This window comes from Haliaeetus leucocephalus, unplaced genomic scaffold (genome assembly GCF_000737465.1).
Source record: "Haliaeetus leucocephalus isolate CR32 unplaced genomic scaffold, Haliaeetus_leucocephalus-4.0 Scaffold92, whole genome shotgun sequence".
Taxonomy (NCBI): domain Eukaryota; kingdom Metazoa; phylum Chordata; class Aves; order Accipitriformes; family Accipitridae; genus Haliaeetus; species Haliaeetus leucocephalus.
In genome coordinates, this window is record NW_010972528.1 from 8,507,699 (window position 1) to 8,521,819 (window position 14,121).

The window sequence follows — 14,121 nt, forward strand, 5'->3', positions numbered from 1 at the left end:
TTTCTCATTCTGAGTCTTTTCATTAAAAAGAATCTACCAATCTTATCATGTTTATTTTTCAGGCTACTGTTTTTTCCCTCCCTCAGAGATGACTAAGTCCCTATGGTCATTAAAAACAGTTTCTTAATTCATTCTGGAACTGTATCAAAAAATCTCAATGATTGCTTAAAATTCCTTTCAATTTCTACTGAACAATTCTTAATACCCAGGGCTGTACTTTACTGCATGTACTAAGTGTGCAATACAATAGGGCCACATCCAGATTACTATGTCTAGATAGTACGTGATTGCCCAAATTGTTTTTTGCTTAAATACAACCAGATCACATTTGAACAACAGCCTTTCAGAACTTTTTTCTGGACTAGCTGAACCTTTCTTGATACATGGAGAAACAGCCTTGTATTAAGAGAATTCTGTGCCTCCAACTTGGAGGATTTAAGATCAGAAGAGACAATTGCCACATGGTCTGACCTCCTCTGACTCTCACCAGCAACTTCTGCATCAAGTCCACAGTATCCGAGTTACACTGAAATCTCTTAAAGGCATTCAGCCTTGATTTAAAGACTGACTGTAACAGAGAATCTAACACCTCTATAGGTATGTTTTTCCATAGTTGATTACATTGTTAAAATTTACACTCTGCTTGTAATCTCAGTTTCCAGAGATTTCTGGTTTCTGTTCTATCAAACAGATTGAAGAGTTGCCTACTATGATAAAAATTGTTCCTCTGTCAACACGACCAATATTCCATGATCAAGTGACAGCTTAACTTTGAGCTTGTCTATTAGCCATATTTCTATTTTTTTTTAATGAAATCTCATCCTCCTTAAAATGTGGGTAGCCTATAACTAGTATTCCAGTACTGGTCTTGCAAAATATCATATAAAGGGGGTAATACCCTCTTTGAGTTTCCATTTAATATTGCCTTCTTATGAAATCAAGCCTGAAGTTTGTAGTCCTGGATATAGCACCACTTCGCACAGCTTAAGTACTAATACTTTGGTATGGATGCAGTACAAACCTGACTGATGGAGATGGGTATCAATGTGGTATGGTACAAGACAGCGAATACTATACCGGAAGGTACAGTGCATCTGTTGATTCCCACCTAATAAGTCTGTGCCCTGCAGAATCTCCTGCTTTCAGTCTCTGAAGCTGGACTGACACAACAACTGGACCTTACAGAATTTTCATTGACTAAAACAGATGGGCACTGTTTTAGATCCCAGTTCAGCCAGGTACAAAACCAGCTCTTTCACATTAAGCACACAAGTGGTCCCATTCATTTCATGTCCTTCAAAGACTGAAAGGATAGCAACGCTCTTCCTGAGCTTGTTGACAAACCATACTAATAATTTTGCAATAATGATCTTCTGCAAGACATCTTTCTTCAAAAAATAATGCAATTCACAGATATGTGTATTTTATATCTGTAAAACTCACATAACTTTTTCCTCTCCCTCTGAAGACTCGAGATTAATAGGTGTTGCTGAAGAACCATACCCCAAGCATACAGTGTATCAGAACAATCATGAAAAAACCCTCAGGATTCTTAATCCAGAATTCTCTACTTCAAATACATCTAATAATTTCTCTTGCATCATATATACACCTCATTCTGTATAGTATTCCCAATTGTAGGCCTTAGGAATCCACATCATAGTGATTTTTGTACTGAAGACCAAGATGATAGATAAATAGAAATTTTAGCCTCTCACAATTCTTGCTGTTAACGTTCACAAACACTAGACTGACTTTCATATAAATGAAGACATTTCAGTTCATATTAATGCTGTATCTGGAAATTGCATAAAATTATTGTCTAAATTAACCTAACTTGACCTAACCTTTAAACTAATTACATAAAGAAATTACAGTACAACTGTATATAAAAGCATTTGCCTCAAGATTTATGGCCAACGGAAAAAATATTCTAAGTTAACTACTTGAAACTGACATGATCTTTTAAGTTTTGCACCATATAGTCATGATTTATACTATAAATGAAAATATATTTAAATTGAAATACTGATTATTTTGAAATAAATATACTCTACAGAAAATCCAAAATGAAAATTCAAGCTTGAAACAATGGTATCAAAATTCAGCTTCTTTTCTCCAGGATCATCATTCTTTGAGTTTTAATATGCAGGTATAGATTCCTATGCCCTCCTACCACGTAATCCTGGATTCCTCTGTCAATCCTTTTCTAGGTTGTTTGACACCAGACAGCCAAGCAATAAACAGCACAAGAGTGGGCAGCTCGACTGGAGCACCAAGCAGGCAAATTCAGTAGCTGCTTGATGTCAAATACAACCATAAGGGCTCACTTCTCCCTACTTTTTCCCTATAGGAGAGTCAACAGGATCTCTCTGCTCTCTGGCCACTGCTTCTGCCCATATTCATATCAGTGTAATGCCTTTGAAATCTTCAACACTGCAAAATGTTGAAGAGCTTCAAAATTTATTAGGACATGAGGGCTGGGAAGATTTGACAGATAATGTAATATATGCTAACTAGTTTTCTTTTTAAAAACCTGATAGCTTCTTTTTTCTTGTTAATCTACTGTATACTTCTGGAAATTTACATTGTAAAGTACTAAAAACTTTCAATTGAAACAGATCATATACTTGCTGTACGTCTACCTATTTTCATTTGAAGTACATTCCTATTATTTTGCATCACTGTTATTGTTTGGAAATAATATTATCATCACTTTAAAGTGGAAGTAATTTAACAGAAAGACAGAAAACACAATTATAGCAAGTATTATTCTTACAGATGCACAGGAATTTTAAACCATTTTGCATTTTGATTGGTTTAACTAAGACTGTGCATCTTTGATGTGCTACAGGTTTTAGAGTTGCTAGATCCTTAACTAGCTCTCATTAATCCCAATGTGATAGATTTGTTTTTTACCTACTAGATGTCAATTATTACTACTAATTTTTTTTAGCCTTTCTATTCCAGACCATAATTTTGTGACTTTGAAGTTCCCCTAAAACGAATGCTTTGACTCTGGCTACATAAAAAATGAAGGCTTTATTTACATGGAATTAGCCTTACCTGGAGGCTTATGATCTGAGGGCAGACTGAAGTGATCCCGTCTTTTTTAAATTTAGCAAAAGAGGTTCAAATAATTTTTGCAACTGCCAATCTACATATACTGAAGATACATTTCTTTCTTGGGAGGTTGTGGTAGAAGTTTCAAACCTATTGTCCTGGTTTCAGCTGGGATAGAGTTAATTGTCTTCCTAGTAGCTGGTACAGTGCTATGTTTTTGAGATAGGTATGAGAAGAATGTTGATAATGCTGATGTCTTCAGTTGTTGCTAAGTAATGTTTAGTCTAAAGTCAAGGATTTTTCAGCTTCTCATGCCCAGCCAGCAAGAAGGCTGGAGGGGCACAAGAAGTTGGGAGAGGACACAGCCAGGACAGCTGACCCAAAGTGGCCAACAGGGTATTCCATACCTTGTGACATCACGTCTAGTATAGGAACTGGGGGGAGTGGGGGTGGGAGGGTCGCTGCTCAGGGACTAACGGGGCGTTGGTTGGCGGGTGGTGAGCAATTGCATTGTGCATCACTTGCATATTCCAATCCTTTTATTATTACTGTTGTCATTTTATTAGTGTTATCATTATCATTATTAGTCTCTTCTTTTCTGTTCTATTAAATTGTTCTTATCTCAACCCATGAATTTTACATTTTTTTCCCGATTCCCTCCCCCATCCCACTGGGTGGGGGGCGAGTGAGTGGCTGTCTGGTGCTTAGTTGCTGGCTGGGGTTAAACCACGACACCTATAAAACGTTCTACGGAGGTTAATCCCAGCACCTGTTTGAACTTGTTCGCAAAACCAAGTTGTAAAATGGTACAGCTTCATAATGCCTAAAGAGTGGGACATTTTGAGTATTAATAACACTGTTCTAAACCAAGAACAAGTTTCCATGCGACATAAACTCCTAGCCTGTTAAGATTTCATCTGCCTCTCTAAACTCAATTCTCTTCCCCTAAGTAAGATGTGCATACACTTCTCTTCTGCCCCCCTCACTGGCACTCCCTAGAGTCCTCAAGCCTTCTTCAGCTATTTTATAAGACAAGACACTCAATCTGTCATCTGACTTCCCCTTTCTCATACTGGTTCTATTTTATACTTACAGATTGTTTGATGCAATGGTGTTCTTTAGGAACTATTTCTTTCCAGTCTCAACTGCTATGTCTGTAAATGAAAAAGAAGTTTGCCCCCTTTCTTTTCAAATTCTCTCTCCACTGTGTGAAAATTTAAGAGCCTCTTTTAAACACATAGGGCTTCAAATCCAACAAAGCATTTAGGCTTAAAGATGCTATGAAAGGATGCTTTGAATTGATTCAAGGTGTATTTCTATACATCAGTTAATATGAGAGATCCTATAAATAATACAGAAGACTGGTGTCATATAAAGGACTTCCTGTCAGGATTTTACAATACATGTGATGATAAAACATACATTTTGCAGTCTTCTGAGGTGAAAGATTATATGGAGGCATGGCCAATGCCCTGTGCACAAGATGGACTACATAAGTTGTCTGTTCATTAGATTATTTTCCTCAATAATATCTCCTCTTCCCTAAGCACTCAGTATACTCTGCAGCTTCCTACCATCTTGGCATGCATCACGAACACCTCAGAAATCTTTGAAATACCATAACTAGGAAGAAAGTTTATGTAAAGCTATTCAAAGGATGTCATAATATAACTGAACTGCATTTTAAAGTTCATTTATTTTAATGTCTACTTTTTCTACTTACTGTAAGGTTGCAGTGGAAATTTTAAAATCTGTTTTTTAATGCAAGCTTTGTATTACGTATCCTCAGTCATTCTTTCTTCACACAAAAGAATCTTTGTTTTTTCACATCGAACTTGATTAAAAAGCTACCAGTTGGTTATGTAAGCGCAGCACATGGAACGCATGCCAAGAATTGCTGGCAGCATATTACTGACTAAAAGAGTGCGAGACCCTCCAGAAATTTCTAAAGCTGTATGTAGGATTCTTTCATGGCAATTGTAAAATACATTTTAGAAGTAAGTGCTAACAGACCTCACAAGAACAACTGAACTTAAAGACTTAATCTTTTATTCAAAAGCATAAGAGCATTCAAGGAAGAGGGCAGGGAAGGTACACAGAAAAAGAAATTCAAACTGACTGTTCAAATTTAAAACTTGAGCTAGAATAGTGTGGGGCAGAGAGAGTTCTTGCTTGTCTTGCCTAGCCAGGCAGGATTTTCACACCAGCTGCATACCACAAAAATAATAAGGACTCAGAGGAACTTCTGAACGACAGGAAAATCCATGGGAAATTAAAAGAAATGCCATTAGTAGAGCTGTGCTGATTAACGTTCAGATGAGGATACAGCTGTAAGGAATTGAAAGAGAATCTCACTTAAACTGAGTTTTGCTGCACACAATGTCATACTACCTGGAATATGATTTTTTTTTTCTCTCTTCGATCTGCATACTGCCAAATCAGCCTTTTTATGGGAACTGCTAGTAAGAGATAAAAATATGTTTCCTTAGTATAATGAAACTGAATGAGAGAGCTGAAGGGCCAGGTTTGAGTCTCATATATCTTTGGTATGGTTTTTTAAGCTTTGCCCTTTTTTTTAATCTCACAAAGGGGAAAAAATTGGGCTTGTAACTAAGGAAGTAAATTTTCTCCCGAAACCAAGATCGTAGCCACCAAAGAAGAGAAACACAGCTTATTGAAGTAAATAACTCTCCTGAGTCAAACTCAATCATATTTGTAGTCCATGTTTTAATGAAGCAACAGTTTGAAGGAGCTGCAGAATCACATTTTTAAGTTCCTCTTACCAGAAGGAGCATTTTCTTTTCCATAGTTCAGATGAAATTTGCTGAATGCAACCTAAAAATGGTATGCTAATGTTTTGCAGTAATTCTGGGGTTTGACCTTAAAGAAAGTCCACACAGACTGTGAGACAGAGTCCTCAGGCCTGTTTTCAAAATCATTACGTAGACAAAATTGCATTTAAATTGTGGGATGAATGTGAGTTTTGCCTTTGCTTCTTAGCAACTACTTAATATCCTACTATGGAAGAAGACCTGAATATCTCCCTGGCTCCCAGAACAGCAGCTAAAATACATGCTCTCACCCTAGGTTTGCTACCTTCTCTTGTAAGCTACAAGGAATCAATCTCATGCTATTGCTATAGGATGCTATTAACAAAGTTTTTTTTCTGTATTTTTGCACGTGTTGTCTCTGGAGGAGTTCAGCATAGATTGAGGAACTGTATCTTCCCAAATTGATGTGTCCTACCACAAAAGAGGGTGTCTGGCTGTGTCATGTAGCTAATTTGCTTTTTCAGCATAAAAATCAAGTTCTCTCTGGCTTTTCCTTCCAGTAATTGGGATAGTGCTTCTTTAACAGGATAGAAGGGAACACTGTTGGAAGTTCCTTGCAAGCTGAAAGTGGCAGTTGACTAGGCTGCTAGAGAGCAAGAGAACAATATAATCCACAGCAAAAAAGCAGAAAGAATGGAAAGTGGCAGGTGATAAGGGAAACTATCATCAGGAGAAATAAGCACAGAGACAGAGTAAATATTAAGTCAAGCATGGAAAGACAATATCAAAGGAGAAGGAATAGATAGGAAACAGAGGTGCCTTGTGTTGCACCTCTTACTGACTGTCAAATTCTGCTGCTGTCTTCTGAGCACCTGCTTATTGCACTGTCTTGGACTGGGGTAATTCAGCAATTCTGAAGTCTGAGTATTATATTTTTATATGTCTATAATGAGAATGGAAATGTCCTCTTTTAACTGATTTAACATTAATCTAAAAACATTTTAATTGATTTTTAATTAAAAAAAAGAGATGTGCAACTTCTAATCTTGATGATACCAAAAAGTGAGTAAAAAAGACTGTTTAAAGGCTAGAGCAAAAAGAAACTATTAATACTCCATTTCTCCACTCTTATTTAGTGCTAAATCTAAAGCAGGCCCCATTGGTTGTGGGGTAGGCTCCTAGAGATCTTAGAAGCCTTGGAATCATGCTTCTTTTAAAGAACATGAGAAAAAATGAGATTACAGCTCTCCTAATTGTAACATTATTATTATGTAATAGTTATAATTACAAAGCACTGTTCTAATGATCTGGGATTATCTATGTACTAGGGGACATTTAGTTTTTCATAGGAAGCAGGGAAGTCAATGCACAACCTCTATTGTACTGATGGACAACTTGGTTTGGCTCTTCAGGGCAGCAGCACAGAGTAAGGCAGCCTTGACTTTACATGTTCTGCTAGCCTGTCCTTGTTTTACTAATGCTTCCAAGTTCACAATCTAATCCTATTGTCAGACTCAAGTCACATAACAAAAACATTTTTGATTGCTACTATTTATACATAGTCCATTTTATTAACTTAATTAATTTAGTGCAGTATCACAGGGGTTGCATCAATACTAAAGCAATGTTAAATTGGTGTTTACATGAAATTCACTGTGTTAGACTACTAGTATAGTATTTTCTTGATTTGCAACTTTATTTCAGTATAAAATCTCATTCAACTTTAATTATTACTCCTTAAGCCTCTCTTGCAGTATTTTTGTTCAAGTATTACTCCACTGACATTTATTGCCCAGATTTTCTTTTACCCTAATCATTTGGTTGCAGAGGTACTGCTGAACACCTACAACTTCCAAGGAAGAAGTTTAGCAATCCTTATTTAAGACTTGTTCAGTCCTTCCTTGTATTTTGCTTTGATCATTTACTTCCCTTTTCTCTTTGGCTCACATGGTATTTTTGCTGTTTCTCCCTCTGTATTTTCTTCTCTTCATTTTGCAACATAATGTACTTTCTATCATATCTGTTCAGACAAGAACTCTGAACAGACTGCCTAGTCTAGATTTAGTCATTCTTCTCTGTTTTCAACAGTTTGATAGCATATTAACTGAACACTGTAGGTCAATCAACTCAAGCATGTATACCTACCTGATCCTTTTAAAATCTGCAGGATAATGATTCCCTACATGAAGCATGACCTACTCGTCTTTGAGTTATTCAACCAAGTTTTATCTACATTATTTAATTTTCCAGAGGCAAAAACCTTCAAAAATAAAGTTGAATTGAAGCAGTTACCTATCTCTGAATTACTGAAATAATCCTTTTCACACTGGTCATTCATTGTTATCATATCTACACGCTGCCATTTGGTAGAATCTGTGCTACATAAACATGCAGCTCTTCAATACTGGTTTTGATCTCTATACAAACTAAATGGCGACATTAGCCAAAATGTTATCCATAATTTCATGTTTGAAAATATTTTTAAGCTGCCAAATATTACAAATATTGTTCCAGCTGCAATGATTTAAAGCCACTAAGTAATTGTAACTGTGTACGACCTGAGGACGTTTCAGGAAATTGTATACTAGAACCAATTTCCTCTTTAATATGGTTGTCTAAATTCAGGTCAGGTAGCCACTGACCTCATTGTCTGAAATTCTGGAATCTCCATAGCAGAAACATATCACGTGTACAACAGGACTGCTACTTCATGCTGATTTCTCTAATGTACATAAATTAAGTTAAAAACACCTTGTTTTTCATAGAAATGATTGTATTAGCTAAGCACAACAGCATCTATCTTTTTACATTTTTATCCAGTTGGCCTTCTGGTAGAATACTATGATAAAGAATATACAAAACATGGCAGATATAGGTACATTTATTTTTATCTATTGCCTCTTTGTAAAACTTCCTTGCATACAAACTTTTTTTCAGTATGTACTATAAAAATTAAAAATGTTTATCAGTGTTCAAAAATTCCTGGGAGTCTTGCAAAAAACTGCTGTAAATAAGGACATGTAGAAAAGAAAGAAAGTACCATTAGACATAAAGTATACATTAAATAGCTGAGCATTTTCTGTGATTTACAAATATGAGATTAACCAAGTCACTGTGATATGCATCAATTTCTTAAGTTGGGCATATATTGCACTATTCAGCTTCGTGATTAAACATGAAGGCTACAGTACACTTACCAGAACTGTGCTGAGTAAAGAGTCTTCCATTTAGTTAGCAGCTTCTCTAGTAACATCCAAGACAGCAAGTCGTGTTACCAAAATTACTTCTATCTATAATTCAGTCACCCATTTTGGGATTAATTCTTCAGGCTAGGAAGAAAAAACACAATCCTGAACCAGTGCCAAAATGGACTACAAATTAACAGAAGCAAAAGCAAGTTTTATTTCCCGCACACCTCTGCATAAATCTTGAAATTTTACTCCACTTCATTCTCCTCACATTCCTTTACTTTTATGCCCTCTTTTACCAGAGAGGCAAACAATCTGTATTGATGTATCTAGTTACCTCTAGAAAACATTAATGTTGATATAGTAAAAACATATAATGTAGGTTCCTTTTCACATAAGCTATTTTGTCCTAAATTATGGAAATGTAGAACAGGAGAAGAAAGAAGCTGGTTTCTTCAATGTTTATTTATATGCTATTAAGGAAGGGAGGACCATATTTTCCTGTCAATTGCATTAGAGGAAGCCCATTAGATTCAATTCTGGCATGCAAGTATTAATGATAGCAATGTTTTTGTCCTTATCCATTAATGAAATCTAGGGAATATTAAATTGCTGTGCACTTGCACATTCTGGAGTAATCCATGAGCATAGCTGTAAGAGGTAGCCCAGTGAGGAGAACAGTCTCACTGAGTACTTTGCTTGGTCTGCATCTGTATGCAAACTAATTAGCTACTGATAGCCAAGAGTCCATTGCTAAACAAAATGTGCAGTAATGGACTTCTGCTTATCTTCCTTTTAATTTAGACACTAATTAAGATCTCTTTTTTCTACCTAACTGTTGTTTTTTCACAAAATGTGTACAATTTATATTTGAATTTTTTACAAGTAGTTTCCACTTAGAAACAGATGGAAAGCCTGACTGCTTTACTCCAAATGCAGAGAGCATTCTCCTTTAGCCTCATCTGTTTAAACATAAATATTTATAAATAATACCTATACTAGGTTAATAAAGGTTGAGCCTATACAATGTAGTTTAATACAGTTTTAATAGCAATCAAAATGTCCAACAGTAGGTGGCACATGTATTATTTGCAGTATGAGTATTTCACCATCTTTCTTTCTGATTTAATTCCATAGTAGTTTTAAAAACATTTACAGTACAATTGTTAAAACGCAAATACCTTGACATAATTTAAAGGGATAATTATTTTTAATTCTTAATTGCTACATTAAAAAAGAAGGGAAGAAACAGCAAGCTAGCTTTTCAGGAAATATTAGGCTATAGGAAATTAACTGACAAAACACGGTGACAGCAGATAAATTACAAAAGCACCATTTAAAAATTAACAGAAATTTACATGTTCTGATTCTTTTTAGCCTCATTTTTTGTTATATCGGCTATTTCAAACAGGTAGCTGTGCTAGGCTGATGATTATTATCTCAGCCCCCACAATTTCAAGTGGAATAGAATTTTCGTATGCGAACAAAAATGTGGCCAGAAATAAAATCTAATAAAACCAGGTCCTATGAACACTAATGCAGAAAAAAATGCAGACTTTCCCTATTTCTTTTAAGATATGCTTTATTTGGGATATTGAGGACTCAGGATAGGATATTCAAGTATTTTTTGGTATTTGAAGGTCTCAGACCTGGTTCACCAAAAAAGAGCTCACCTTCATTTATTGCATATTCAGTATTCAGCCTGTTGCGTCAAGTGCTTTGTTCAAATTTGCCTGTGACATCTAGTCTGTTCCATGAAGAATAAATGGTTTCAGACACGCTGGATTTCTAGGTTTCAGGTACACTTTAACACTTTAAACTTGGAAGAAAAAGATAAGAGGCAGAGAATTTCATATCAGACACTATGCTTCTAATGCTTCTAGGAACTATGAGAGTTCTTTATAATTTTCTTCTGAATGCTGTTTTAGTGAAAATAATGTAAGACAGGTTTCTTGAATATTTGAAAATTGGTTAAATATGTGAAAATTATAAACAGTTCAAATCAAGCAGCATAAACAGAGGAAAAAGTAAACAATATAGGAATTAATAGCTGGACTTTTTCCATGCTATCATAATTTACATGTTCTAGTAAACTAGTGTCGATTTTGCACTAAAAATACCAACTCCTGTGCTATGAATACCTATGAATATGTACGTGCTATGAAATATATAATCACAGAATAGCTGAGGTTGGAAGGGATCCCTGGAGACTATCTAGTCCAAACCTCCAGGTCACAGCAGGGTCAGCTAGAGGAGGTTGCAATGTCTATTTGGGTTTTGAATACCTCCAAGGATGGAGACTCTGCAACATCTCTATGCAACCTGGTTCAGTGTTTGGTCAACCTCACAGTAATTTTTTTTTTTTTTCTTTTTTTCCTTCTGCTTAAACAGAATCTCTTTTATTTCAGTTTTGCCCACTGCTTCTCCTTTCACGTGATATCACCATGAAGAGTCTGGCTCCATCTTTCTATCCTTCCAAGAAGTATTTATACATATTGATAACATCTCCCTCAAGCCTTCTCTTCTCCAGGCTGAACAATGTCAGCACGTCCCCTCAGTATGTCAGATGCTCCAAACCCTTAATAACTTTTGTGTCCATTTGCTTGACTCAGTCCACTATGTCCACGTCTGTCTTGTACTGGTGAGCCCAGAACTAGGACACAGGACTCCAGATGTGCTCTCACCAGTGCAGAGTAAAGGGAAAAGATCATTTCCCTCAATCTGATAGCAGCTCTTTTCCCACTGGAGCCCAGTCTTCCTAATGCAACTTACTACAGTATGAAATCAAGAGGAGGAACATTAAAATCCTTGGAGTATTGAAAGCTCTCCCTTCTCTGAGTTAGCAGCTATTTTTCCTTACTGAAACGATGAACAAGAGATCCCCACAGAAAAAACAGATTGACAGTTATGACAGGGTGGGAGGCTGGAACTTGGAAACAGGAATTTCTTCTGCCCCAGTTGGTTTACAGCTCAAATTCCCCCAGTAACCAATCTTTTGCAGAAAAGATACAGAAAATACTGTTACAGAAAACATGCAGCAAATGCAATGAACCTAGATATAGTATATCACTATTTTTTTTTTTAAACTTGTGAAGTTGTATCTTAAATTCATGTTAACACATGCTACAAGTTTAGCTTTAATGATGATTTAGTAAGGTAATAGAACTGTCAAGATACTGGCAATTTAATTGAACATACAAGACCAGGTGATATGCCTTCAGGATTTTTTCAGTAGAAAACAGAGAAAAACCAGTAGTCCTTTTTAGAACACTGAATACAGGTTAGAGTAAGAGTTGTAAGCTCAGATATGCTAAAAACATTATATCCACCAGTCAAACAAAATGACAAATGTCCAGCATGAATTGACTTTTCCATTGTGAGAACTCCAAGAGTAGAAAGCATAATCAGTAAAAAGCGTAGATATGTAATACTTTTCTTTCTTTTTTTTTTCCCTTGGAGTGATGATTAGGTTTAAAGTACAGCATTCTTTCACTATGTTCTAAACTACTCAAAGACCAAGTTACAAGGCCAGGAGCTTTTGAACTGCGGAGCAAGTGTCAACTTTGATCAGCATACTTCTCAGGTCTTGTACTATAATCATTGGCCCCAAACTGGAAATTTACTGCTAAAACTTTATCAGTGATTTCAATATAGCTCAACAAATCTATTTTAAGGAGAAAGAATGATGTGACTGGAACATGAATATAGCAGTCTGAAATACATAATTGGCTGCTGGACCATTATCACAACAATTATAAATGCACAACATTAACTAGGAGATAATTTCTGGAGATCTGATCTCAAAGTCACCAACACTAGATCACTTTCAATAAATATTTAATAATTTAATTTTAATTATGACTTACTATTTGATTTAATATTTAATTAACATAATTAATATTTATGAAGATTGGAAAGAGCTGTATTGTGCCTTGATCAAATATGCAGGTGATCTAAAACTCTGTAGAGGAAAAAGATATGGCATTTAATACAACAGAAATATAGTGACAGAGGAACACTAGGAAGCAAGTAGGAAACAGACAGATTTCTGCAGTGTTTGTAAATATATGTGCATGTACATGTAGATATATATTATAAAAATATAAACTATCCGTGTGCATACATACATGTATATATATACACACATACCTATATGGATAAACACTTTAGCTGTTAAAATACAGCTTTGGTACAAGCTGACTCTAGTTACAGTTTGAAGACTCTAGAGCAGGAAAATCACATGAAGAAATCTGCATAAATAAATGAGATAAAGCAACCAAAATAAAAAGAGTGGGGGCTTAATTCTAAAGCACTACTGGGAAAAAATCCCACTGATTCCAATTAAAATCTATGCAATTCAGACACTGAGGTGACGTTTTTGGGCATGATGTGGGTATAGGAACACATGGAAAGATAAGAGAGACAAGAAATAAGAACATTCTAACTGAGCAGTAAGACAAAAAGAGGGTGTAGCATTTTTTTATGCCTAGTAAATATCAAATAACAAATTATAAAGATTAACAAAACACAGAAGAAACAAAAGGCAGACTTTTAGAAGTTTTTTTTCATTTTTATCAGACCAATGAGACATTGGACTGTCAATATCATCACTGGAAATGTTAACCACACAAACAGACTAAAGTCTCTCAAATTAAAAGTTCCTAAATTTAAGCTTCTCTATCCTCAGCTGGACAACACAAGTAGCAAGTTTTCAGGAAAAACTGTGATGGTAATGAGAAGTATATTATAGCTCAGTTAAAAAAAAGAAATTGTACTGAAGATCAAAATGCAAAGGGAAAGTACACCATTTATACTCCTTTACATGCTTTTCTAATTTTTATCACTGTGGTACTGTCATAATGGCATATTCTAAGCAGGGAGAAAACAAAAGTGATGACGGAGAGACTTTTGTAACCAAGGCAGAGGCCTGATGCATCCCTAGAGCAGAAGCAGACTGACTAACATATGATTAATATTTGTCTTAAACCTAGACCTATGAATACTAAAACAGCCTAACCACTGAGACTATATAAGGATTTTGTAACATTTTAACAATATGAATAACAAAACCAAGCAAAAGCATTTTTGTAACAAAGCTA